This window comes from Polypterus senegalus, chromosome 1, assembly GCF_016835505.1.
Source record: "Polypterus senegalus isolate Bchr_013 chromosome 1, ASM1683550v1, whole genome shotgun sequence".
NCBI classification, from domain to species: Eukaryota; Metazoa; Chordata; class Cladistia; order Polypteriformes; family Polypteridae; genus Polypterus; species Polypterus senegalus.
Window position 1 is genome coordinate 71,024,382 of NC_053154.1, and position 24,770 is coordinate 71,049,151.

General features: G+C 36.8%; 1 long non-coding RNA gene and 1 pseudogene across 1 annotated transcript; both read left to right on the top strand.

Annotated features, from left to right (window-relative positions):
• The first annotated feature begins 1,153 nt into the window (after positions 1-1,153).
• On the top strand, positions 1,154-6,695 carry LOC120527348 (annotated as a pseudogene).
• A 28-nt stretch (positions 6,696-6,723) lies between these two features.
• On the top strand, positions 6,724-7,424 carry LOC120527352. Its single transcript, XR_005633320.1, has 2 exons — positions 6,724-6,773; positions 6,871-7,424. It is a non-coding gene; the product is annotated as an uncharacterized LOC120527352 (long non-coding RNA).
• The last annotated feature ends 17,346 nt before the right edge of the window (positions 7,425-24,770 follow it).

Here is a 24,770-nt window from a genome sequence, read left to right on the forward strand (position 1 = left end):
ACTTTATTTAAGAAAATAATTAAAAATCAACTTCTTGGAGCTTTTACCCCGTGTCCTGCGTACTGTCTGTTGGGAAAAAGGTGGGCAATAGCGCCACCAAGCATCCATCTACTTACAATAGATAGACAGATAGATCTTTATTTGAAATTTGTGTTTTTAAATAATCTTAAGAAATGTGGTAACAAATGACAACAACCCCTCAAATACACACCAGAACTATTAAAATTCAAGAAAAGTCAAAACTCAGAGGTCAAAATGAACTTCTTCTTCTACTTGTATGTGGGGTTGGTGTGCTTGATCAAACTTCTTCAAACAGCTCGGTCCTGCACCTCCTTGCCAGTCAAGCCCTTTTCCTTCAGATCTTCTTTCCTTTTATCCATCCACCTTTGATTTGGCCTCCCATGCTTTCTCTTTCTCAGTACATCCATTCCCATCATTCTTTTCTCCACATATTCATTGTATCTCCTTCTCACATATCCATACATTTTGTTGTGTGTGCTTTATGTTTAATTTATATCTGTATATATTTTATACTGTATTGCTTTTGCCCTGCAGTTACCAAATATACTCAGAGACTTTTAAAGACACTTTAAAACAATTAGTGGGGATGACATAAGAGAAATGTAAAACATGGAAATACTGAGATATAAGAGAATCATCAAAAAGCAAATATTTTAAGACAGTTTCAAAGTTACAGGGTAACTGCCAAAGTTGCTCTGTCATTGGTAGTAAATGAGGCGGTAGCATGAAAGTGTGTTATTGTACTGCTGGATGAGTAGAAGCAGTCTTTTTATTGTCAATGATTTAAATCAATTTATAAACTGAAAGAAAAGGCAAGGTTATTTGCCGGTAGTATATGGTAGATGTAATAAAACTCCCAAAGTACACACAAATCCATATTATATCAGAATTGTCAAATAGGTTACATTTAAAATATCTCATCATATATTAAATGGGAATACTTCATTTCATTTTAATATTGATGTAGGGTACCACATCTTCAGAATCCTGGTTCAAATCAAAGCAGTTTCCTTGTGAAGTTTGCATGTTCTCCTTTTTTTTTTTTTTATTAATTTTATTACAATCCATACATAGCTACGGTGGCCGAGAAGGGCAAAGCAAATTTACATTTCACGAAACAAATTTATAACCATTAAGACAAATTTACAAAGGAAATTCAAATTAACATTTCAGAAAACAATTTTACAATACTGAGAACAATTTACAACTCCCGAGACAAATTTACAAGCGGTAAAACAAATTAACAGATCAGAAAATAACTTTACAAGTGGCCCGAAACAAATTTACAAGCGGCAAATCAAACGGAAAGGGTAGGTACAATACACAGGAAGTGCTTGTTGCTGACCTTGTGTGTCATTCAAACTGTTTTGCGAGGGAACATTGAACAGAGTTTGTGACGGTAAATCAAGCGACAATGTTTTGTCCATTTTGTGGAAACCATTTTAGCCAGTTAGCCCGCTTTTGTTATTCTTGTGGGACATGTTTAGACTTTCTAAAAGAGGCTCCCCGCACGGAAGAACCAGATGCACAGCCGACGTCTAAACCACCTGGAAATGTTAATCAAAGTACCGGTAAGTGGACTCTTTACGCTTTCTAAAGCCAGCTATCCTAGGCTTTTTTTTATTATTAGTATTATTATTATTATTGCTCAGTTGACGTTGTACGAGTCATTCAGAATTCCGTTCAAATAAACAACTTCTGTGCAAGTTGGGATATACAGTATATATGTGTGTTGTACTTAATGCAGTCATTTACGTTTTTTTAATTATTTCCGTAACATACACTGGGACTGTTAACTTTCGTAACGGTTGTAACCTAATAAAATAAAACATGATTTGGTCTCGTATTATTTTCAACATTCAGAAATTGCCAGCACATTTCAAAGTACACATATAGCTGCGTCTTTTCGTTTCCAAAGGTTGAGCATCAGTTGGCAAGGTAGGATCCAGCATGAGTCAAACACGTACAAAAAGAAATTTCTCAGTCCAATAAAGTTCGTTTCAACAATGTTTATTGAAAATTTGAAAGAAAAAAATCACAACATTTTAGAAAAAAGTTATTACACAGAATAAAAGGCAAAAACAGAAAAAAGGTGTATTCTCGGTCTAATTACAGTCTTAGCTTTTTCTGGTTAAAAATTAGTTACTTTCTATATTTGTTACGTTTCTATTGCAAACTTACATAGACTTCATTTTAGTATGTCGGTACAGTTTGAAGCTGTTTGCCCTCCATGCCTTACCAACTGCAAGGCAGATCATAAAATGAAATAATGTGTAGTCAGAATGACAAGAAATAATTAGAATATTCCATTTACAATTTAGCTTGTAGGGATTATAATAGAACCTCCCATTGACTATGCACTAATATATACACAAACATTTTAACAACAAAATACTAATATCAACTAATTATAATCTAACTAACAAATGGCTTTTACAACAGGAAATGGAATGGATTTTCCTAGTGTACTGTATATTTATGCCGTTTAAGAGTATTGTGAAGAAAATGTAAAGAGATTCATGATGTTTTTTTTTTTTGTTTTTTTTGGTTAAAAAAACTTCTAGAAGCACACCTTTGCATCTCATCTTTTAACAAGCTGTAGTGGTCATAAACTAAAGGTCACATATTACGAGTAATTATACTAAACAATATTGTGGAAGTAGTTGAACTAAATACACATCAATACATTTTATGGTTCATAAATGATTACAATTATTCTGTCCTTAATGTGTTGATATTCAATTCTGTTCATTCCAGAAGAACAACCGTGCCCATCATATAAACAGTTCATGGACTACAGAAACTTCAAATCAAAAGAAAGACAGTCCTTTAGCTGTGGGTCAAAGAGACGACTAAAACAAGAACAGAGACAAGTTCAGGTTAGGTGGCTTAACTGTTTGTGTCATGTATACAAGACAATGGTTGCAGGGACAGTTATTGTTTAATCAGTGGACCCATTTGGTGTTTAACTTTCTATGCAACAAACTTATAAATGTATAATTTACAGAAAACTCATTCTGTTTACTTTTATTTATCTAGATAAACATAGGATTGATGGTGCCAAATGGAAGTGATTTAAAACCTGTAAGAGGGAAAACACTCCCATTATTTACAAACCCTCTGGTAGCAGCGCCTGATCTGCTGAAACTAGCTGTTCAGAAAATGAGAACATTTAACAAGGACATGGATGACGGGCCATATATACTTTTGTATCCAGATTGCTCAGAGGTGGTCAATGTGCCTGGGACAGAAAGGCCATTCATATTGGCAGAATATAAAAGGAAATAGGAAAGGCATATTGCAGGATCTCTTTTTATATGCCTTGAAAAAGACTTTAGAAGAGGTTAGTGGATCTGATGATTTAGCACTTTTACATATTTCACAGTGCTGTGACATACTGTACATAATAATGCATAATAATGTGTTGATTTTGTTTCCTTTAACTGCAGTGGATGTTAGCTCAGAATCAGACTCAGATTCTGAAATTTTTGTTACAAGTAGGAGCACAATTGAATTCAATCAGGCTGACACTATGGTGAGTTAACATGAAACAAATAATTTAGGAAAGCTATATACTGAATGGCCGTATTAATTATCTTAACCAGAGCTGTTCTGTGCATAATGCTTGCCAATATTTTGGTTCAACAGAGGCTAGCTACTTAGTAATGTCTGTAATTGAGTTTGAAAATACATTCCTGCATTGTACTTGAACAAACAGTAGGATTTACATTTTAAATGGCATTTGGTGTAACACATATGAATCATTTTGATTATTGTTCAGCCAGTTTATCTGTCAGAAATACTAACAACTTGCCATGTTTCAGCAGGCAACATTGATAAGTATTTATGTAGTAAGAGAAGAATAATATAGGCAGTATTTTCCCCTCAGGTTTTTGAAGACTGTAACCAAAGTACACCCAAACAAAAACTAGAAGATGTAGTGTAAGTACCAATTTGCAAATGTAAGTAATCTGTAAGCTGGTAATGTGATCTAATCACATGTTTGGGACAGACCCTTGAGTTTATGTTGAGTTTTTGCTCTAAATATATGAAGTTGTAAATAATGTAAGAATATTGTGAAATTTAGCAAAATTATCTAGATTATTATAATTTACCATAATTTTAAATTTCTTTTTTAACTCCATGATACTTTGTTGTACTAAAGTGGTAATTTTACCATGTTTCAGAGATGCATCCAGACATTCATCAACGATTCAAGCTGGACAGGTAAGTATTGAACCAAATATTACCTCATAATATTTTTTTCTTTTAGTTTTGTTTTATGTTGTGTTGGACATTTAAGTTCCCCATGTCACTTTATTTTTCAGATAGTAATATCTGATACTGAGGATACTCTGGATCTACCTGAATACAATGTGACTAAGTCCACTTACTACAGGTAAGCAAAAACAATTGACAAAATGTGACTATTCCCTTGGTAGACGTTTTTAGATTAGATGAAAAATAAACTGCCATATTGTTTCTAAAATATCTGTAGAATGGTTAACTTACAAAAAATACTTCAGGGATTTACTTAGGTTGGAAATTACTTAAGAAGAATGTTTTAGTGTAAAATGGGTGGAGTTGCCTTTTAACATAGGAATGGTAATTTCTTTACAGTAAATATACAAACCTTTATGCACCATGTGTTGAAGAAGAGGATGAAGAGCCAGTTCCTGTAAATTTGGGGAATTTATCAGACGCAACCATGTAAGCTGGCAGTTATTGACAATAGCAATAGGTTTTCTCTGTGCACTTAATGGTAAAAGATTGAATTACTTCTGTGATAATATGTGAAAGAAGCTCTTTACTGCTCATCAGTGTTGTGCAAAAAATAGAAAACTGTGTACTGTCTGACATTTCACAAATGTAACTCAGTCTTGTGTAATTCTAGAGAGGAGGTAAACATTACACTACCTGATATCATTGCAAAGCTGTCACATCATATTGATCATGGAAGAGTTAGCCGGTTCAACATTACAAGGTCAAATGTCTGGGATGGAGCAGTCCGAGGCTTCAAGCGTGCAACATATTCAGAAACCTGTGATATGCTAGTCAGATTTACTGATGATGCTGGTGTCTTTGAGGATGGAATTGATACAGGTGGTCCAAGACGAGAGTTTCTAACTCTACTAATGAACCATCTTAAAGACCGACCAATTTTTGATGGACCAACAGGACAACGTTACTTAGTCTACAATGCAAATGGTATGTCTACATAGTGTTAAGATGTGTGACTTGTAATTATATATCACATCACTGATACACTTTGTTACTTGAACTGCTCCAGAGGTATTTAGCAACAACATGCTTAGGGTTGTCTTGATTTTAATGCATTATGGAATATATTTGTATGTTTCCAAAAGTAGTTGCTAAATATGTGTGGAACAGTAGAAATAACATTAAAAGCAATTTGGAATTGTGGTTCAAATTGTAAATCACCCAAAATTCTAAAATAGGAATGATTTTCATTCATAGCTCTCAGGGAGGATGAGTACTTCTTGGCAGGAAAGATGATTGCGGTATCAGTTGTGCATGGAGGCCCAGGTCCGCATTTCCTCTCAGAAGATCTTGTACTGTATCTTGCAGGCCAGCCGTCATTCAAAGCAACAGTGAATGATGTAACTGAAGAAGAAATAAAGAAAGCTTTGCGAGAGGTAGGAAAAGCATAATGCTATAGTAGGGAAGGGTTTATTTATTAGGCAGTGCTTTGAGAAAATCATTACTTCCTTGATAACATACACAGAGTAATGCATTTATTGTTCTGTGATTGTACAAGATATAGAGTTAAACTAGATAAGTAATGGAACAGAAATTTATGAGAACTATATATACTGTATATGCCCCTTTTTTGTGTTTTAGATTGACTGCTGCTTCTGTCGAAGCTTTGAGAATGTACTTTAAAATATAGCACAATGTTACAGACAGCCGGTTGTCTGAGATATGTGGCTACTCTTGAAGAAAAGGAACGATTGTATCAGACTACCTCCGATGGTATATTATCGACCGTAACTCATGTGTAATTGACAGGTACCATCATATCCTAGTCTTACAATTTTTGTAAGTTACATTGCCATGTTCAAAGCAAACATGTCAGTCTGCAATTCAGTTGTTAACAAGCAACTTGCAACTACTGCATTATTAGTGAAGGACAGTTCCAATAATTTTCAACATATATGATTTCAAAAAGGGTTTCTGGTGATGAGTCAGGGTCAAAAATGTTTTAGTTGATTCCTGTCTCATTTCAACAGTAGTACATGGGGGCAGGCATGCTGTTCGAGCCTTTAAACCATCTAAAATAAGTGATCTAAAACCAGAAACTCAGAAAGGCTTTAAGAACATACCCCATTGACTCCTGTTTAAAGGGAAAATGCAGAAGCAACACGAAGTTTCTCTAATATGACTCAATACAATAAAACACATTTTACCTTAGATGCTGAAAATTACTGGAGTAATCATGTTTTTAACATACTGTCCATACACATACACTATGTGATTAGCACTTTATAGCAGTGTAACGATGTATTTTGTACTTTTTAGATTTAAAAATGGACTTTCAGCTCTTCAGTTTTTGACTGCACTGCAGCAGCATCCTTCTTTGATGATCCCTGTCCTGTGCCACTCGGAAAAGAAGGTCACTGCCCTTGAACTTGAGGGACTTTTCAAACCTGACCTCAGTCCATCAGGAGCCTAAGTTTGAGACTCAGAGAGCTCATGTTGCTCCCTGATGGACTATCTCCTTGATTGTGAAGGTTTGCAAAATAGATTGCATAATTATTTATTTTACAAGTAGTTAAAAATAATACTTAATATGCCAAGATGTGAATGAACAATTCTGTTTCTTTACAGAAGGTCAGGCTGCTGTTTGCGTGGAAGATGTTTTCATGTTTGCAACTGGGCTAACTTCACTTCCCCCGTCTGGATTGGAACCGCTGCCGAGGATTGAGTTCCTGGATGATTCACCATTCCCAATGGCAAACACATGTTCAAACACAATGAAATTACCACTGCTGGATTCATACAGTGTGTTTAAATCACATATGGATTTTGGAATTCAGAATTCGCCAGGATTTGGCTGTTTTTAAATCAGGTGTGATTGGGTCCACTAGATGTGGATAAATCACTACAGCTAGAGAACTCGCATCCATCTGCACTGGTGGACACACTTTAGCACTGTTATTATTTAATTTTGTAATATAACTCTGCTGCATTTTTTATATTTGAGATTTTGAAGAAACCATGTTTGATTATTGTTTAAGTTACAACTGAAGATGTTTTAATGTGTTCTTGTTTATATTATGTTACATTTGGACTGTTTCATCAAATCCTGAGCTCTGAAAGAGAGATTTCCTGGTAATAAAGCCAAATCAAGAGTACTTAAAATTAAACATTTATTTATTTTATACTTTGCCTTACTTTTACTTCACTTTATTTCATTTCACCCTTTATTTACAATTTAGGGCAGATGTGGAAGTTTTTCCAGTAAAAATTAAAATTCATGGACAGCACAAGTTACTCTTCGCATGCTTGACACACTGTTTCATTAATGTGTACATTATTACATCTGAATTATATTATATTATTACAAAGAATTATAATTGAGCAATTTCTTTAAGATGTATGTACAGTTCTGAAGCAGACTCCCAGTTCTCTGGCTTCTGTAGGTAACTGTGCTCCATAACAAAGTCCAAGTACTCCTGCATGTTCAGGTCACCACATGAATGCATTGGCTGATTTGATTCAGGGAAAGTATCCAGTTCTGTACATTCAATCCTAAATCCACACTCTCTGGAGCCAAATCTAGATTGAGAAATGGATCGGAGTAATAACATTTATTTACATTTAAGCTACAAAGAAAACAAAGTTACTGGGAAATGATAATCCATTACCTGTGTGGTAAGTAGTACAGTTCATTGGGCACTCCTCCAGGACATGACGCGTTGTAGAAGGGCGAATCCGTGACTGTTCCACAGAGTCATGCATTCATCCAGGTCCTTCTGTATGACATCCTTGAAGCAAAATCTTAGCAAGCACTGATGTTCACGACTTCCATTAAAGTGTCCTGCATCTCTGAGGTCTGCAAATAACTCCATCCAGAACTGAGACCTATATGAATAACTGGGTTAAACTTCATATTAATTCTGCCATTTGCTTAGGCATACCAGTTTATTTACACTTGTAGATCAAGAGATGATATCAAGATAAAGAAAAAAAATGGGACCAGTATTGGTGTTGTGTTACTTTTAAAATTAACTTAGTCACATTCCTCATTACTTACAAAAAAAAGTAACCAAATATGTTATATAGTTACTTAAAAAATTTAATGCATTACAAATCGTGCTTTTCTTTGCACTTTTTTTCTTAAAGTAAGAGATACAAAAACCATACTTATAATAAAAATAAATCTATTTTCATGAACTCCATTATTCCTGAGCAAGATATTAACAAACAGAATTCCATTTATTTATAATGCAGCTCACCAAACGACCTGAAGAACCGCAGGCACTATGTGACAACTTCAGAAGGCAACGACTTTGAGAAAAGGTCAGTACTTATAGGAAATAAAACCGTACTAATCCTAATAATAAAAACAGTAATTATCATTTTTGAGCGGCTTGACTATGTAACGCAGGGGTGCCCACACTTTTTCGGCTTTGAGCTCCTTTTAAAATGATCAGGTCGAAATGATCTCCTACATTAAAAATTATATAGAGTGAGAGAGAGTATACGTTATACATAAAATATATGTTGTCGTACCTTGCATAACTGAATAACCTTTATGGCACAATAACAATTCAATACATTTATGGTCACTACAGTATTTGGATTTAATAATCGTCATGTGGAAAAGGCTGACTCGCATAAATAAGTAGAGCCGAATAATGCAGTCAAGGAGCTTTTGAATTCAGCCGAGTGAAAAATGACGGCTGTCCGATTAACTGCGATTTTAGTTCCCTCTCCTTTTTCTTTCTCAGATCACTGAAGGAAGCCAGTTTCAGTAGTTTTTATGAACAGTTCGAAGAGCCTTTCCACATTTTCCTTCTTTGGAATAGCAATGATAGATTGACAGATCAGACAAACGCACTTCGATTGGGACATTGTGAGAAAAAAAAATCCTCTTCCAATTCCACATAAAGCCCGCACCTCCCCAAACATTTTTTTAAATCCCTTCTTTAGTCGATATAAATTGGAAGATCTAAGAACTAGATCACAGCCGGAGTTTTGCAGTAGCTCGCGCTTGATGGCGAGTACAGGATGACCAGTGTGTTAGAAGAAACTAACAGATACTGGCCGCCCTGTATGTCAATCAAGTGGCAAATGCCATAGGGAGGATATACGATAGACTAACGCTTACAAAATTTTTTTTTTGAATGCAACGCTTTCTACCTGCACTACCTTTGCGATCTACCGGTCGATCGCGATCGACGTCTTGGGCACCCCTAATGTAACGTAACCTTTACCGTTGCCCCAACACTACAGAAGACAGTAAGTGGCCAGGGATCCTAAATAACGCATTTAGGAGATACGTTTAAAAAGTTAATCCCATACATTTTTAACACGCTTATGGTGATTAATCAGCAGCCTTAACGTAACTTAATATTTTGTTTTTCCTTAACATGCATCACAGTTGTAAAATGTGTAGGCTAACAGTAATGATGAAGAGCGATACTTCATTTAGGTCACGTACCTTCCCTTTCTGAATATGGACCACCACGACTCAATGCGTTGATTGTTTGTGGATGAGCCATACATGTGGCTAGACATTCCCGAGTAGTAGTCGGCGTGCTGGTGACGTAGGGTACATTGAATTGCAGCCATAATGCCATTCTCCGTGCCGCAATCGGTCCTCAGTCTCATGGGCACAACACCAAGGCGTCGCACACAAGTTAGGAAATTGTGAGCGATCACTGATGGATTGTTATTTGTTGGTCCACTTACAAGCCACAATACTTTACGTGAAAATCCATCAATGCATCCGGAATAGCAAATCCGAATGGCTTTAGTTTGTCGTAACCATCAGCATGCCACATATAATTCGCCCCATTGAGTGGTAGGTTCTTCTTATAAACCTTCTATGCTCTCCTCTCGCATCCTCGAGGATTTAGCTCCCGGAGTAAAACCATAACATCATCTCTCTTTACTCGCAAATTGTACTTTTGCCTAAGTACTTGCCACATCGTTCGGTAGCCAAAAAGTTGTCCAGGTCCACGAAGCTCCAACCTGATGGCATTCCTGGCAGCGTTTGTGGAGGAATACTCCTTTCTACGATATAGCCCGGCTTCTCTAAATTTAGTTTTAAGACACCGCAAGCTAATGTTAACACCATGTAAAAAGGACATCATGTCAACGATTACATTGTAGGAGTGGCCTTCATTGGCATAGCCTATACAACAACGTTTCACATCTTCCATCTGGAGAGCCTCTTTAGAAAGTCTAAACATTTCCCACAAGAATAACAAAAGCGAGCCAGCTGGCTAAAATGGTTACCACAAAATGGACAAAACATCGTCGCCTGGCAGTGCTTAATCGCTACAAACTCTATTCATTTTTCCCTCGCAAAACAGTTTGAATGACACACAAGGTCAGCAACAAGCACTTCCTGTGTATTGTACCTACCCTTTCCGTTTGATTTGCCGCTTGTAAATTTGTTTCGGGCCACTTGTAAAGTTATTTTCTGATCTGTTAATTTGTTTTACCGCTTGTAAATTTGTCTCGGGAGTTGTAAATTGTTCTCAGTATTGTAAAATTGTTTTCTGAAATGTTAATTTGAATTTCCTTTGTAAATTTGTCTTAATGGTTATAAATTTGTTTCGTGAAATGTAAATTTGTTTTGCCCTTCTCGGCCACCGTACATAGCAATCAAGTTTTTACAAAAAAAAAAGAATTATGTTAAGAACAGATCGATCTCCACCCCTGAGAGAGAGAGCAAGCCAAACGGCGTAAAATTTAAGGCTTGTAAACATACCTAAATTAATAAATTCTCTGTGCTTTATAAACTTATTTTAAAATATTACTGATTAGATCCTGCCATGTTTTGAAAAAAGTCTGTACGGATCCTCTAACTGAGTATTTGATTTTTTCCAATTTTAAATAATATAACACATCGGTTTCCCACTGACTTAAAAGAGGAGAGTTTGGGTTCTTCCAGTTTATCAGAATGAGTCTGCGTGCCAAAAGTGTAGTGAATGCAATCACAATTTGTTTGTCCTTCTCCACTTTAAGACCCTCTGGAAGAACCCCAAACACAGCTGTTAATGGTTTAGGAGGGATTGTGAGTCCAAGGCTGTCTGAAAGGTAATTAAAAATTTTTGTCCAGAATAATGTTAATTTGGTGCAGGCCCAGAACATGTGACCCAGTGAGGCTGGGACTTGGTTGCAACATTCGCAGGTTGGATCATGCCCTGGAAACATTTTGGAGAGTTTTAGTCGAGACAGATGTGCTTGATATATAATTTTGAGTTGTATAATTGTATGCTTTGCGCATATGGAGCTCGAGTGAATTCTCTGCATTGCTACTTTCCACTCCTTTTCTGATATATTAATTGAGAGATCTTTTTCCCAGTGTCCTCTTGGATCTTTGAAAGGAAGGGATTGTAAAATGATTTTATATATTGTAGAGATGGAGTCTAAGTCCTTGAGATTGAGCAATATTTTTTCCGGCGTGGATGAGGGTGCAAGATGAGGGGATGTTCTTCTTTTTCCTCTGCGTATGCCAATTTACCTCTGGCATCCCAAAAATGAATATTAGGTAAACTGGCAGTTCTAAGGCCATGTGAATGTGTGTGTGACGTGACACTGTGATGGACTGTTACCAATTTCAGGCTTGGTTCCTCCTCTCATTTACCTCAGCCCTCCTATGGTTGTATGGGATTAATTGTATTTAAGAATGTGATGGTACATTTTAATGTAACTTTTTAATACACCTACAGTATAGATAAATATGCTAAGGTAAGTGTTCTCTTCCCCTCTGAAATCTATTTTCTTTTTCACATTTAAAAAAGAATATGTAAAATATGCAAAATTAACTTATCCAGACAAATGTAAATTATACTGATTGCTGTATTAGATAAATTACCTCTCACTAATAAATATAAAAATATATTAAAATTCTGCATAAATTATGTTGGAACTAATCTGACATAAACCACTAGAATTACTTATGTAAAGTCTTATTTTTGAATATATTTCAAAAAAAGCCTTTCCAAATAATTAATAATATGTTTATATGTCTTGAAGTTAAAAATCTTTCTACAATAAATTGTGTAGCAGCTGCAGTCCATTACATTTGAAAAGTACCCAAAACTCTTGCAGCTCCTCCAAATCTTATATTTTTCAGGACATCGGCAGTTAATGCTAGTGCTGTGCAAAGTCTGAAATGTGGTATGTCATGTATGGCCAGGACCCTTGCCTGGTTGGGATGCGTTTATGGTGGAAGGACCGGGGGATAGAGCGTGGTCTGGGCATTACCTCCCTCTGGATGCTAGAGGGCAGTCCCCTGGCCTGCTGTGGCTCCACGGAGGGTACACTGGGAGTTGGAGATCACTGCAGCCCTGTTGAGTTCAGTGGATGCTGCCAGGGGGAGCTGTGGAAATGGCAGAGCCCTTCATGGCAGGAATACCACCACACCCGGAAGTGCTGCCAAAATGAGATCACGGGACACCCACCTGGAGCACTACCGGGTACTCTATAAAATAAGCCAGCTGCCACTGCACTGGGAGTTAGAGTCAAAACTTGCTGGAGGAGGAGTGGAGGCAAAGAGGAACGAGAGAGATAGAGAGAGAGAGAGAAAGAAGAGGACAAAGTATTGTGCTATAATTGATGCTTTGTACTGTGCGACTGTGGGGAGAGATGGAGAAGCACTTCCCCACAAAATAAATGTGTGGTGTGCTGAAACTTGTGTCCTCGTGTCTGTCTGTGTCGGGGTTGGGTGGCTGATGTGCCCCCTGTAGGCCACAGGTATCATAGAGTTAAGAAAAAAAAATGCATGTTTACTAATTTGGGTTTTAGGTACATTTTACTCATCCTGTGGAATTCTATTAATTGCAGAAAATCCGATAAATATATTAGTCCAGACAGAATCTCTTTTTATCATTTTGAGCTAGAAACAAAACTATATGTAACATATGTTAATTTCACAAATGCTAATGCCCTTTCAAATAGTGGGACAAACTGAAAATGTTCAGTAGTTAGTATTCTTCATGCAATATGGTTAGTGCCAGCCAAACTGCTGTAGGTCTGCAGACTACTATATCCAATCTGAGGGTTTTATTACAGGAAAGCTCATTAAAACTATGCATATGCTAAATCCAAATACCAGAATGTCCAGCTTCAAGATTTATCCATGTAATTGTAGTATAATCTCATGGTATTAGCCAGTTAACTCTGTAATGGATTTCAAAGTTTATCAAAAAAACACATCTAATCTAATTTGATGTGGCACAGAAAACCATATGTCAACAATAGGTGCTGAACAAACAAGCTGTTTCTGCAAACATTTTTTACACAGAAAAGCAGAATACAAGTCGCCCAAGGCTGACCCTTTCTTTACTAATTATGCTAATACACCTGAGTAGATAAATGACCTCTATCTGAGTGCATAAGAACTTCTAATAATAATAATAATAATAATAATAATAATAACAAATGTGAAACAGACACAAACAGAATGGCTTGTGGGACTCCTAATGCATTCAAATCCACATAATGCATATATCCATATGTGAGCAATGAATACACAAACAAAATACATATTATTATTTTGGAAATAAACCATTTTTAACTTTGGACTTTAAAAATATTATTTCTGCTCCAGGAATTTTGTGCACAAGGACTACAACCAAAGCTTTCCATCCAAGGTTGTCCATTTTGCATTTTTGTTAATTTTATTCCCAGTTGGAGTTTCTGTTACATATAGAAATTGATACAATTTAGAATTAGCTGAGAACATTCTTTAAAATTTTATCAAAATGTATTCTGGTGGCACACAACTTGTAATTTTAATTTTTATGGTGTAATACAGTAGATGTCATATTATTTAAAAATAACTGAGTTTTCAAATTGTTGAATACCCAAATTGAGTAACATTTGAATGAAATATAACAGCATCTTTGCTGTATTAATCAATCCTTAAATCAATCAATCACTCTGCATTTTATGTGGCACATTTAAAGAAGCACACCATCAGTAAGGCATTTTGCAACGTAAAACAAAAAAGAATTTCAATGCAACACAAAACCTTAACGATATAATAAATCAAATATCAAAGAAGTAAAAAATTAAATGCATATATGAGTAGGCTGATAATACAAGTTACACAACATTCTGCCGCCGTAAGTGTCGGGGAGTCAGCTATAAAACACAGTAAATGTAGAAACAGCTTAATTTAGACTGCCAAACAAAAAGGGAGAATTTTAAGCATAACTTACCTGTTCTACCTGACAGTCCTCAGCAAAAAATGAAAAATATATTTACAAATGTAGATGCCTATTCTAAAAAGTAAAAATAAAAATTAGTTGGAGTTTTGCATTCGTGAAAAGTCTGAAATGTTATTTAAGATAATGTGAGGGGATATAATTTGCAGACCACCTGTGGTCCTCAATGTGACTGTAATCATGTCAGAGCAAAGTGACTTTAAAATTGCCCAGATACATCAGTCCATTATATACTTACTTAGGTATTTATTCATAATAGCCAGACTGCTTCCTGACATCCACGCTATGAAATGAACTTAGGTCAGGGAGGAAGGATTCTAAAATTGCCACCATGAAGCATACCATCCGAGTTTCTTGCAGGTGGAAATAACTTTTACTTCAGTGTTGTTCCTCCCCCTCCACTCCTGTTTGTGATCACCCCCTGCAAACTCTTTTCCACCTTTATTCACCCAAAATCGCTCAATGCAATATGAAATCATATTGATGTCAGCTTGGAGAGCTCTCTTTGGTCATTGTAATCCTTTTATTCCAGTGGATGGTGATGTTCATCACTTCGGCTGCTGACGGTTATACTATTATTATGGATTACTGGCTGAAATCCAGGGCTTTGAAAGTTAAATCCAGCAACCTCGGATTGAATTTTAGTGCTTTCACAAAAATCTATTAAGTAAAATAAAAGTGGTAATCGTAATGTAGAATTAAACTAACGGGTGACTGATAGCAGTAGAAGGTCTGCTATGCCTATACTTTTAACCCAAGGTTCCTCAATCCAATCTACTTTGACTGCCTTACATAAAACATGATGTCTTTTGGTTGTATCAATATATTGCTCAATGCTTTGACATTTTTTTAATACAAAATAAAGTACATTGATTCTATGCCCTGTTTAATTTGTTATTTTCTCTGCAATTGATGAAGCTAAATGAGCCGCTTTCATTGTTATGACAGGTCAAAAATTATTTTGTGTATTTTGAAAATTGCTTGTATTTATTTATAAAATGGCCTTGGATTACATTCCAAAATTGCCTCAAAATAAACAGTGTTTCCTCTCCTGCCTTACAGTAAAAAAAATAAGTATTTGATGTTAGTCTACTAGGGGGAGCAACATGAAGCAACGGTACAGAACAGTGTAGAAGAGCACACTGGAGAAATAAATTGCTACTGTGATCAATAAAAAATAAAATAAACGTATAAATATGTAGCCATTCCAAATTGCAACTACATAAAAATTTAAAATGAATACATACTGTACATACATTTTTCTGCGGTGGGTTGGCACCCTGCCCAGGATTGGTTCCTGCCTTGTGCCCTGTGTTGGCTGGGTTTGGCTCCAGCAGACCCCCGTGACCCTATTCGGATTCAGCGGGTTAGAAAATGGATGGATGGATGGATGGACATACATTTTTCTTCTGTTTATTTGCACTTTGCATTTTCTTTTGTGTGCATTATGGTAAAACACAATTTTTACATACTTTTGGCCTCTACATTCTTCTGGATGTGGAAGAAGGTTACAATCGCTCCCTCTCCAATTTTGCATTTGTGCTAATCAGTGCCAAATGTTAAGCACAACACAAAGCCAGCACCAAGATTGGATAATATATTGACAGTTCATGAAGAATTTCTGCTGGTGGGAGATGCATGCTGTTATGCAGAAATATCTATGATGAAAATTATGATGAGAGATAGAGGTTTGATGTCAGAAAAATAAATTAAACAATGTAAATTCCATTAAACAAAGGCAGGACAAAAGTATTCAACACAGAACAGGCAAATGCAAAATGGAAAAACACAAGTCAACAATTAACTAAACTCGACTAAATTATAGAAGACATGATGGTTTTAGTAAGGACTAAATAGCACAATGGCTCATGGTTCAGCAAAGACTGATGTGGTAACTGCTTTTTAATTACTCACTCATCGTATAATGTGTTATACTGCATAAGAGTTAACCAGCAACATATATAATGAGTAGTTTCTGAGGTAAACTGTCAAGATTTGGATGTTCTTCCACCCCTAACTATTCCTCTTTCCCCTTTCTTCCCCTGTCTTTTCTGGTGTAGGGCTCTGAGAGCCAGAGAAAGTTAAATGGATGATGCCGTTACTCTAATATTGCGACTTTTCTTCAGTCACTGCTTTAAACCCACTACAGTTAATGTGTTTCAAAGATGTAGCACTTTTGATTTTTGCGTTTTGACCTGGCTTTTGTGTTGTGCTTCATGAAAATGTGTGCCCAATTATTAAGCCCACATGTATAGTATATGACCCTATATTCTTTTTGAATTATGGATTTTGAATAAAACATTGTTATGTCTAAAAAGACAATGTACCAGACAGTGTAAAAGAAAACTGTCACCCACTGGTGTAGCGGACGCTCCATAGCCCCCAAAGAGTAGGGGATCTCCAGACCTAAAAGGCCCCCTCACCAGTCTCCCAGAAAGCCAGCCACAAAAATATATAGTTAACTTTTAAAAGATGAAAAAAAAAAGATTTTGTGCATTTTAGGCTAAATATAGTAAAACAGTGAGAAACTAGTTTGTCGCTTTAAATGATGTTACAGGCAACAGTTGAGTGGGAGCAATAATACTTGAAATCTGCATAATTTAGCTATTAGACAATGAAGAAGTATTATAATAATAAAAAAAAAATATTTACATGCTGCTCAAAGATGGCAATTGGCACCACAAACCATGGCCAAACTACCAAAGATAACAGCTGTGCTTAGAGCATCAAAGGAAAAGGGAGTTGATGAAATCCTACCAGTGCCATCATCGGAGCAGATTACTGTACTCTGTGTTAGGTAATAGAAAACATTTCTTCTCCTTGTCCTCGTTGCCCATCTCTTCCCATTACAGATGACCATGAGCTTATTTACAAAGATGTGCCAAGCAACCTGACAGCCCCAGATTCAAGTAGAAATAAGGATATCTAGTATTGGAATAGAAATAAGTACCTAATATCATTGGCGTGTCAAAATGTGTCAGAATTGTGACTGCAGTTTTCCTCAGAATTACAACAACCTAAACAGGCACAGCACAGGTTTAATTTAATTTAATCTCTGAAAAAAAAAGTTTTTTGAATAGTTTCTGGCTTCATCAAAAAGACAGACAAATTTCCCATACAGTGGAACACCCATGTAGTGTTTTTCTAGAGACCACTGGGAAAAATAGTGTTAAATCCTGGAAATTGTCATGGATTCCTTAGGATACCATTAGTACACTGGGTTTAGTTTTTTTTTTAGATATATTTTTACTGCAGTTATTTTTAAGATTACTAGTTATGATCCAGTTTGGTCTTCATCTCACACTAGCTGGAAGAAATAACACTGTTAAGATGAATATTCTTCCTAAGCTCCTTTTTGTATTTCAAAACATTCCACTATACATTAATAAATCATTCTTTAAGCAATTAGATTCAACAATAACCTAATTTATTTGGAATTCAAAACATCCACGCATCCAAAGAGCGACCCTACAAAGACAAAATGCAGAAGGCGGCATGGCTCTACCTAACTTCCAGTTTTATTACTGGGCAGCAAATTTACAGGCGATAAGAACCTGGACACAAATAGAAGAACATACACAGGCTTGGTCCGCAATAGAAGTAAAATCCTGCAGTATTTCTTTGTATTCCCTGCTCTGTGCTCCAATAAACACACGTTATCGGCAATACACTAATAACCCAATTGTGCTCCACTCACTTAGAATCTGGAACCAATGTAGAAAGCATTTTAAGACGGAGAAGCTTCTATCTGTGGCACCTCTGCAAGAGAACCACCTCTTTCAGCCTTCACAAACATATGCAGTTTTAATATCTGGAAAAAATTTGGAATTAACTTGCTTAGAGATCTTTATATAGACAACGTCTTTGCATCCTATGAACAATTACATTCCAAATTTAACATTCCAGCTACACATTTCTTTCACTATCTTCAAATCAGGAACTTTGTTAAACAGAACCTTCCCGATTTTCCTCATCTTGCACCCTCATCCATGCTGGAAAAAATATTGCTCAATCTCAAGGACTTAGACACCATTTCTACAATATATAAAATCATCTTACAATCCCTCCCTTTCAAAGATCCAAGAGGACACTGGGAAAAAAGATCTCTCAATTAATATATCAGAAAAGAAATGGAAAGTAGCAATGCAGAGAATTCACTCGAGCTCCATATGCGCAAAGCATACAATTATACAACTCAAAATTATATATCGAGCACATCTGTCTCGTCTAAAACTCTCCAAAATGTTTCCAGGGCAGGATCCAACCTGCGAACGCTGCAACCAAGTCCCAGCCTCACTGGGTCACATGTTCTGAGCCTGCACCAAATTAACATTATTCTGGACCAAAATTTTTAGAACATTAGAACAATCTAGACGAGAACAGGTCATTCAGCCCAGCAAAGCTCGCCAGTCCTATCCACTTGTTTCCTCCAAGAAAACATCAAGTCGAGTTTTGAAAGTCCCTAACGTCTTACTGTCTACCACACTACTTGGTAGCTTATTCCAAGTGTCTATCGCTCTTTGTGTAAAGAAAAACTTCCTAATGCTTGTGCGAAATTTACCCTTAACAACTTTCCAACTGTGTCCCCGTGTTCTTGATGAACTCATTTTAAAATACAAGTCTCGATCCACTGTACTTATTCCCTTCATAATTTTAAACACTTCAATCATGTCACCTCTTAATCTTCTTTTGCTTAAACTGTAAAGGCTCAGCTCTTTTAATCTTTCCTCATAATTCAACCCCTGTAGACCTGGAATCAGCCTAGTCGCTCTTCTCTGGACCTTTTCTAGTGCTGCTATGCCCTTTTTGTAGCCTGGAGACCCAAACTGCACACAGTACTCAAGATGGGGCTTCACCAGTGCATTATAAAGGTTGAGCATAACCTCCTTGGACTTGTACTCCACAGATCGTGCTATATAACCTAACATTCTGTTAGCCTTCTTAATGGCTTCTGAACACTGTTGGGAAGTTGATAGCTTAGAGTCCACTATGACTTCTAAATCCTTCTCATAAGGTGTACTCTCTATTTTCCGACCACCCATTGTGTATTCAAACCTAATATTTTTACTTCCTATGTGTAATACTTTACATTTACTGACATTAAATTTCATCTGCCACAAATCTGCCCAAGCCTGTATGCTATCCAAGTCCTTCTGTAATGATATAACGGATTCCAAATTATCTGCTAATCCACCTATCTTGGTATCATCTGCAAACTTAACCAGCTTGTTACTTATATTCCTATCTAAATCATTTATATATATTAAAAATAGCAGCGGCCCTAGCACTGACCCCTGTGGAACACCACTCTTAACATCGGCCAGTTCTGATGAGGTTCCTCGCACCATCACCCTCTGCTTCCTCTGTCTGAGCCAATTCTGCACCCATCTAAAAACATCACCCTGAACTCCCACTTCTTTTAACTTGATGCCCAACCTCTCATGTGGCACCTTATCATATGCTTTCTGAAAGTCTAGATAAATAATATCATAAGCTCCACTTTGATCATATGCTTTTGTTGCAACCTCATAGAATTCCAACATGTTAGTAAAACATGACCTCCCTCTTCTGAACCCATGCTGACCGTTCAGAATAACTCCTGTCCTTGCCATGTGTTACTCAATCTTATGTTTAATAATTCCTTCCATTAATTTTTCTGTGATACATGTTAAGCTTACTGGCCTATAGTTGCTTAGATCTGCCCTGTCACCCTTTTCATATAATGGGATGATATTTGCCATTTTCCAGTCCTTTGGAATCTCTCCAGTGCACAGTGACTTCCTAAAAATATGTGTCAAGGGTTTATATATGTACTCACTAGCCTCCTTAAGAACATAATCTTTCAGACAGCCTTGGTCTCATAATCCCTCCTAACCCATTAACAGCTGTGTTTGGGGTTCTTCCAGATGAGTTTAAAGTGGAGAATGACAAACAAATTGTGATTGCATTTACTACACTTTTGGCACGCAGACTTATTCTGATAAACTGGAAGAACCGAAACTCTCCTCTTTTAAGTCAGTGGGAAACTGATATGTTATACTATTTGAAATTGGAAAAAATCAAATACTCAGTTAGAGGATCTGTACAGACTTCTTTCAAAACATGTCAGAATCTAATCAGTAATATTTTAAAATAAGCTCATAAAGCACAGAGAATTTATTAATTTAGGTATGTTTACAAACCTTAAATTTCACGTCGTTTGCCTTGCTCTCCCTCTCAGGGGTGGGGATCGATTTGTCCTTAACTCAATTTTTCTTTTTGTAAAAACTTGATTGATTTGTATGGATTGTAATAAAATTAATAAAAATATAATAAAAAAAATGATCCAGTTTGGTCAATTTAATCTGTTGAATTACTAATTGCTATTGTTATGAAATAATTAAGTTATAATTATTGTCATTCTTGTTGTTTTAAATTATTATTTTCATAAATGGCACCATGTTGTTGGTAGAAACTGGGCCTTTGTTAAATCACCACATACAACCTTACATCTTTTTTCTGAAACCAAAGAAGACAACCTTTACACTGCAGCTGAATTTACACTGTTTATATATATATATACTGTATATATATACACTCACCTAAAGGATTATTAGGAACACCTGTTCAATTTCTCATTAATGCAATTATCTAATCAACCAATCACATGGCAGTTGCTTCAATGCATTTAGGGGTGTGGTCCTGGTCAAGACAATCTCCTGAACTCCAAACTGAATGTCAGAATGGGAAAGAAAGGTGATTTAAGCAATTTTGAGCGTGGCATGGTTGTTGGTGCCGGTCTGAGTATTTCACAATCTGCTCAGTTACTGGGATTTAATTTCACACACAACCATTTCTAGGGTTTACAAAGAATGGTGTGAAAAGGGAAAAACATCCAGTATGCGGCAGTCCTGTGGACGAAAATGCCTTGTTGATGCTAGAGGTGAGAGGAGAATGGGCCGACTGATTCAAGCTGATAGAAGAGCAACTTTGACTGAAATAACCACTCGTTACAACCGAGGTATGCAGCAAAGCATTTGTGAAGCCACAACGCACACAACCTTGAGGCGGATGGGCTACAACAGCAGAAGACCCCACTGGGTACCACTCATCTCCACTACAAATAGGAAAAAGAGGCTACAATTTGCACGAGCTCACCAAAATTGGACAGTTGAAGACTGGAAAAATGTTGCCTGGTCTGATGAGTCTCGATTTCTGTTGAGACATTCAAATGGTAGAGTCAGAATTTGGCGTAAACAGAATGAGAACATGGATCCATCATGCCTTGTTACCACTGTGCAGGCTGGTGGTGGTGGTGTAATGGTGTGGGGATGTTTTCTTGGCACACTTTAGGCCCCTTAGTGCCAATTGGGCATCGTTTAAATGCCACGGGCTACCTGAGCATTGTTTCTGACCATGTCCATACCTTCATGACCACCATGTACCCATCCTCTGATGGCTACTTCCAGCAGGATAATGCACCATGTCACAAAGCTCGAATCATTTCAAATTGGTTTCTTGAACATGACAATGAGTTCACTGTACTAAAATGGCCCCCACAGTCACCAGATCTCAACCCAATAGAGCATATTTGGGATGTGGTGGAACGGGAGCTTCGTGCCCTGGATGTGCATCTCACAAATCTCCATCAACTGCAAGATGCTATCCTATCAATATGGGCCAACATTTCTAAAGAATGCTTTCAGCACCTTGTTGAATCAATGCCACGTAGAATTAAGGCAGTTCTGAAGGCGAAAGGGGGTCAAACACCGTATTAGTATGGTGTTCCTAATAATCCTTTAGGTGAGTGTATATACTGTATATATTGTCACAGATGAGTGGGGACACTGCCCAGCCGGGACGCCTGGATAGTCCCCGACCTGGACAATGTTACTCCTCGGCCAAGAGAGGGCAACTGCCCGGGGCTATTTGGGGGCCACAGGGACAGAGCTGGGATGCTCTTTATGAGAGGACGTGGCCACCGCCAGGGGGCACCCGGACAGTTGGGGAATCCTGGATGGCAGCACTTCCGCCACACCAGGAAGTGCTGCCGGAAGTAATTCCAAGAAGACCGGGAGTGCTTCCAGGTGCTTTTCTGACACTTCCGCCACACCAGGAAGTGACGTCAGGGGGAGCACCTGGGGCTCATCCGGGTCATAATAAAAGGGGCCGCCTCCTTCCAGTAGACGAGCCAGAGTTGGGAGGAAGGAGTCGAAGCTTGTGAGGAGGAGAGAGGAGGTCAAGAGAGAGAGAGAGAAAGAGAAAGAGAAAGATGAAGAAGAAGACGACAGTGGAGAGAGTTGGTGTGAGGACATTGTGGTGCAGAAACATTTAAAATAAAAAGAAGTGTGTTTTGGACATCCTGGTGTCGGTCTGTCTGTGTCTGGGGTACACTTTCCATATATATATATATATATATATATATATATATATATATATATATATATATATATATATATATATATATATATAAAAAAAACAGTAATCTGATTTTTAAACAAGTATTAGTAAGAAAAAAACAACATGGAATCAAAACTTTTCAGAAAGTATTTACAATTACAGTGTTTTGCATCCAAGCCATCTGCATCACTCTGACCAGGCCTGTCTTTTGTCCTGTGGGTCACTTGTTTCTGTATACGGAACACTGGCAGTGATAAATGCGCTCAGACCATCTGCTATGATCTTTCGTTTCTTGATTCTTGTCCTTGCTATCCTGAACTTACAAACTTGCAGTAGTTCTGCACTTAAATAATATGAAGTGGACTAGCACCAGTATATTTTGGTTCTGATAAAATTGTTTTATAGCTGTATGGAGGAGGTTGATCAAGCACATCAACCCAAATGAAGAGGAAGAAGAAAGAAGAAGAGCATGCAGGTCACATTTATGATGAGTTATTAGAGTTAGATCCATCTGAGAAATCAATCTGACCAGTCCAAAAAAATTAGGATAGAGTCAATAACAGCATCCAAAAATGTAAATATGGGACCATTAAATTGAGGATCCACTATAAATACCTTTTTCAGGAGGGGCCCATAGGTAGGGCCTGTGAATTCTGCTCTATGTCAGAGTCCTCATTCCATGACCTTCAGAATCTATCAAGTGTTTGGTACTAAGTCACCTAAAATGAATACAGCTATAAAGGTCCTGCATAATCTAACTAAGGGCTGTAGAAATTCGGAGCCTATCCCAGCAGTACCTAGCACAACGTGGAAACAAATCCTGGACTTGACATAGAAAAGTCTCCTGACACCAAAATCAATGTAAACTTCATCCTTTTTCCCATCTCTAAAGCAATTTACTATCTCTTATGTTTTTTCATATTTAACCTTTCAAAAATACAACTGTGATGTACATTAGAGTATAGTACATTTCCTGGGATTAAAACCCTGTGTAACAAGCAGCATTTTATTATTTGTGCAGAGTCCAAATTAAATTTCTAGTTATCTTGATTTCATCCACATCTAGGTTTACAGTTGCAAAAAAAAATTGATTTACCAGGATATCTGCATTTATTACTCTTATATGTTCTGATCTTCGACAAGGTCACAATAACAAAAAAAATCTCCTTAAACTAATAAGAAACAAATGAGTATACTTCTCGTTGCCATTGATTGCCAGTAGATTGTTTAATATATAATTTAAACATTTAGAGTACAGGCTGGAAAAAGGACATGAACTCTTGAGACTAATGATTTCTCAAAAGCTATTTGAGATTGGAGGAATACCTTGAAGGGACATTACCCTACATAAAGGCACACAAAGTTTGAATACTGATAGCATTTGCTCTTGTCAAAAAAGATCTGATCATGTGAACAATGAAATATCAGAGACATTAGAGTAATAAGAAACAAACAAGTATACTTCTCGTTGCCATTGAGTAGATTATTTAATATATAATTTAAACATTTAGAGTATAGGCTGAAAAAAGGACATGAACTCTTGAGACTAATGATTTCTCAAAAGCTATTTGAGATTGGAGGTATACCTTGAAGGGACATTACCCTACATAAAGGCACACAAAGTTTGAATACTGACAGCATTTCCTCTTGTCAAAAAAGATCTCATCATGTGAAAAATGAAATATCAGAGACATTAGATGAAGAAGAATTGTGGAGATGTATAAAGTGAGAAAAGGTTACAAAAACATTTGCGGAAGACCTGCAAATGCATCATTTCACAGTAAGGCAAACTGTCTACATGTGGAAGAAACTGAGTACTGTTCCTATTTTCCCTAGGAGTTAATGTCTCCCTAAGATCATGGCTAAAGTACAGTGTTTAATGCAAAAGGAGGTAAGAGTGACAGGAAAAGACATGCAAAACTATGTCCATGTGTTGAC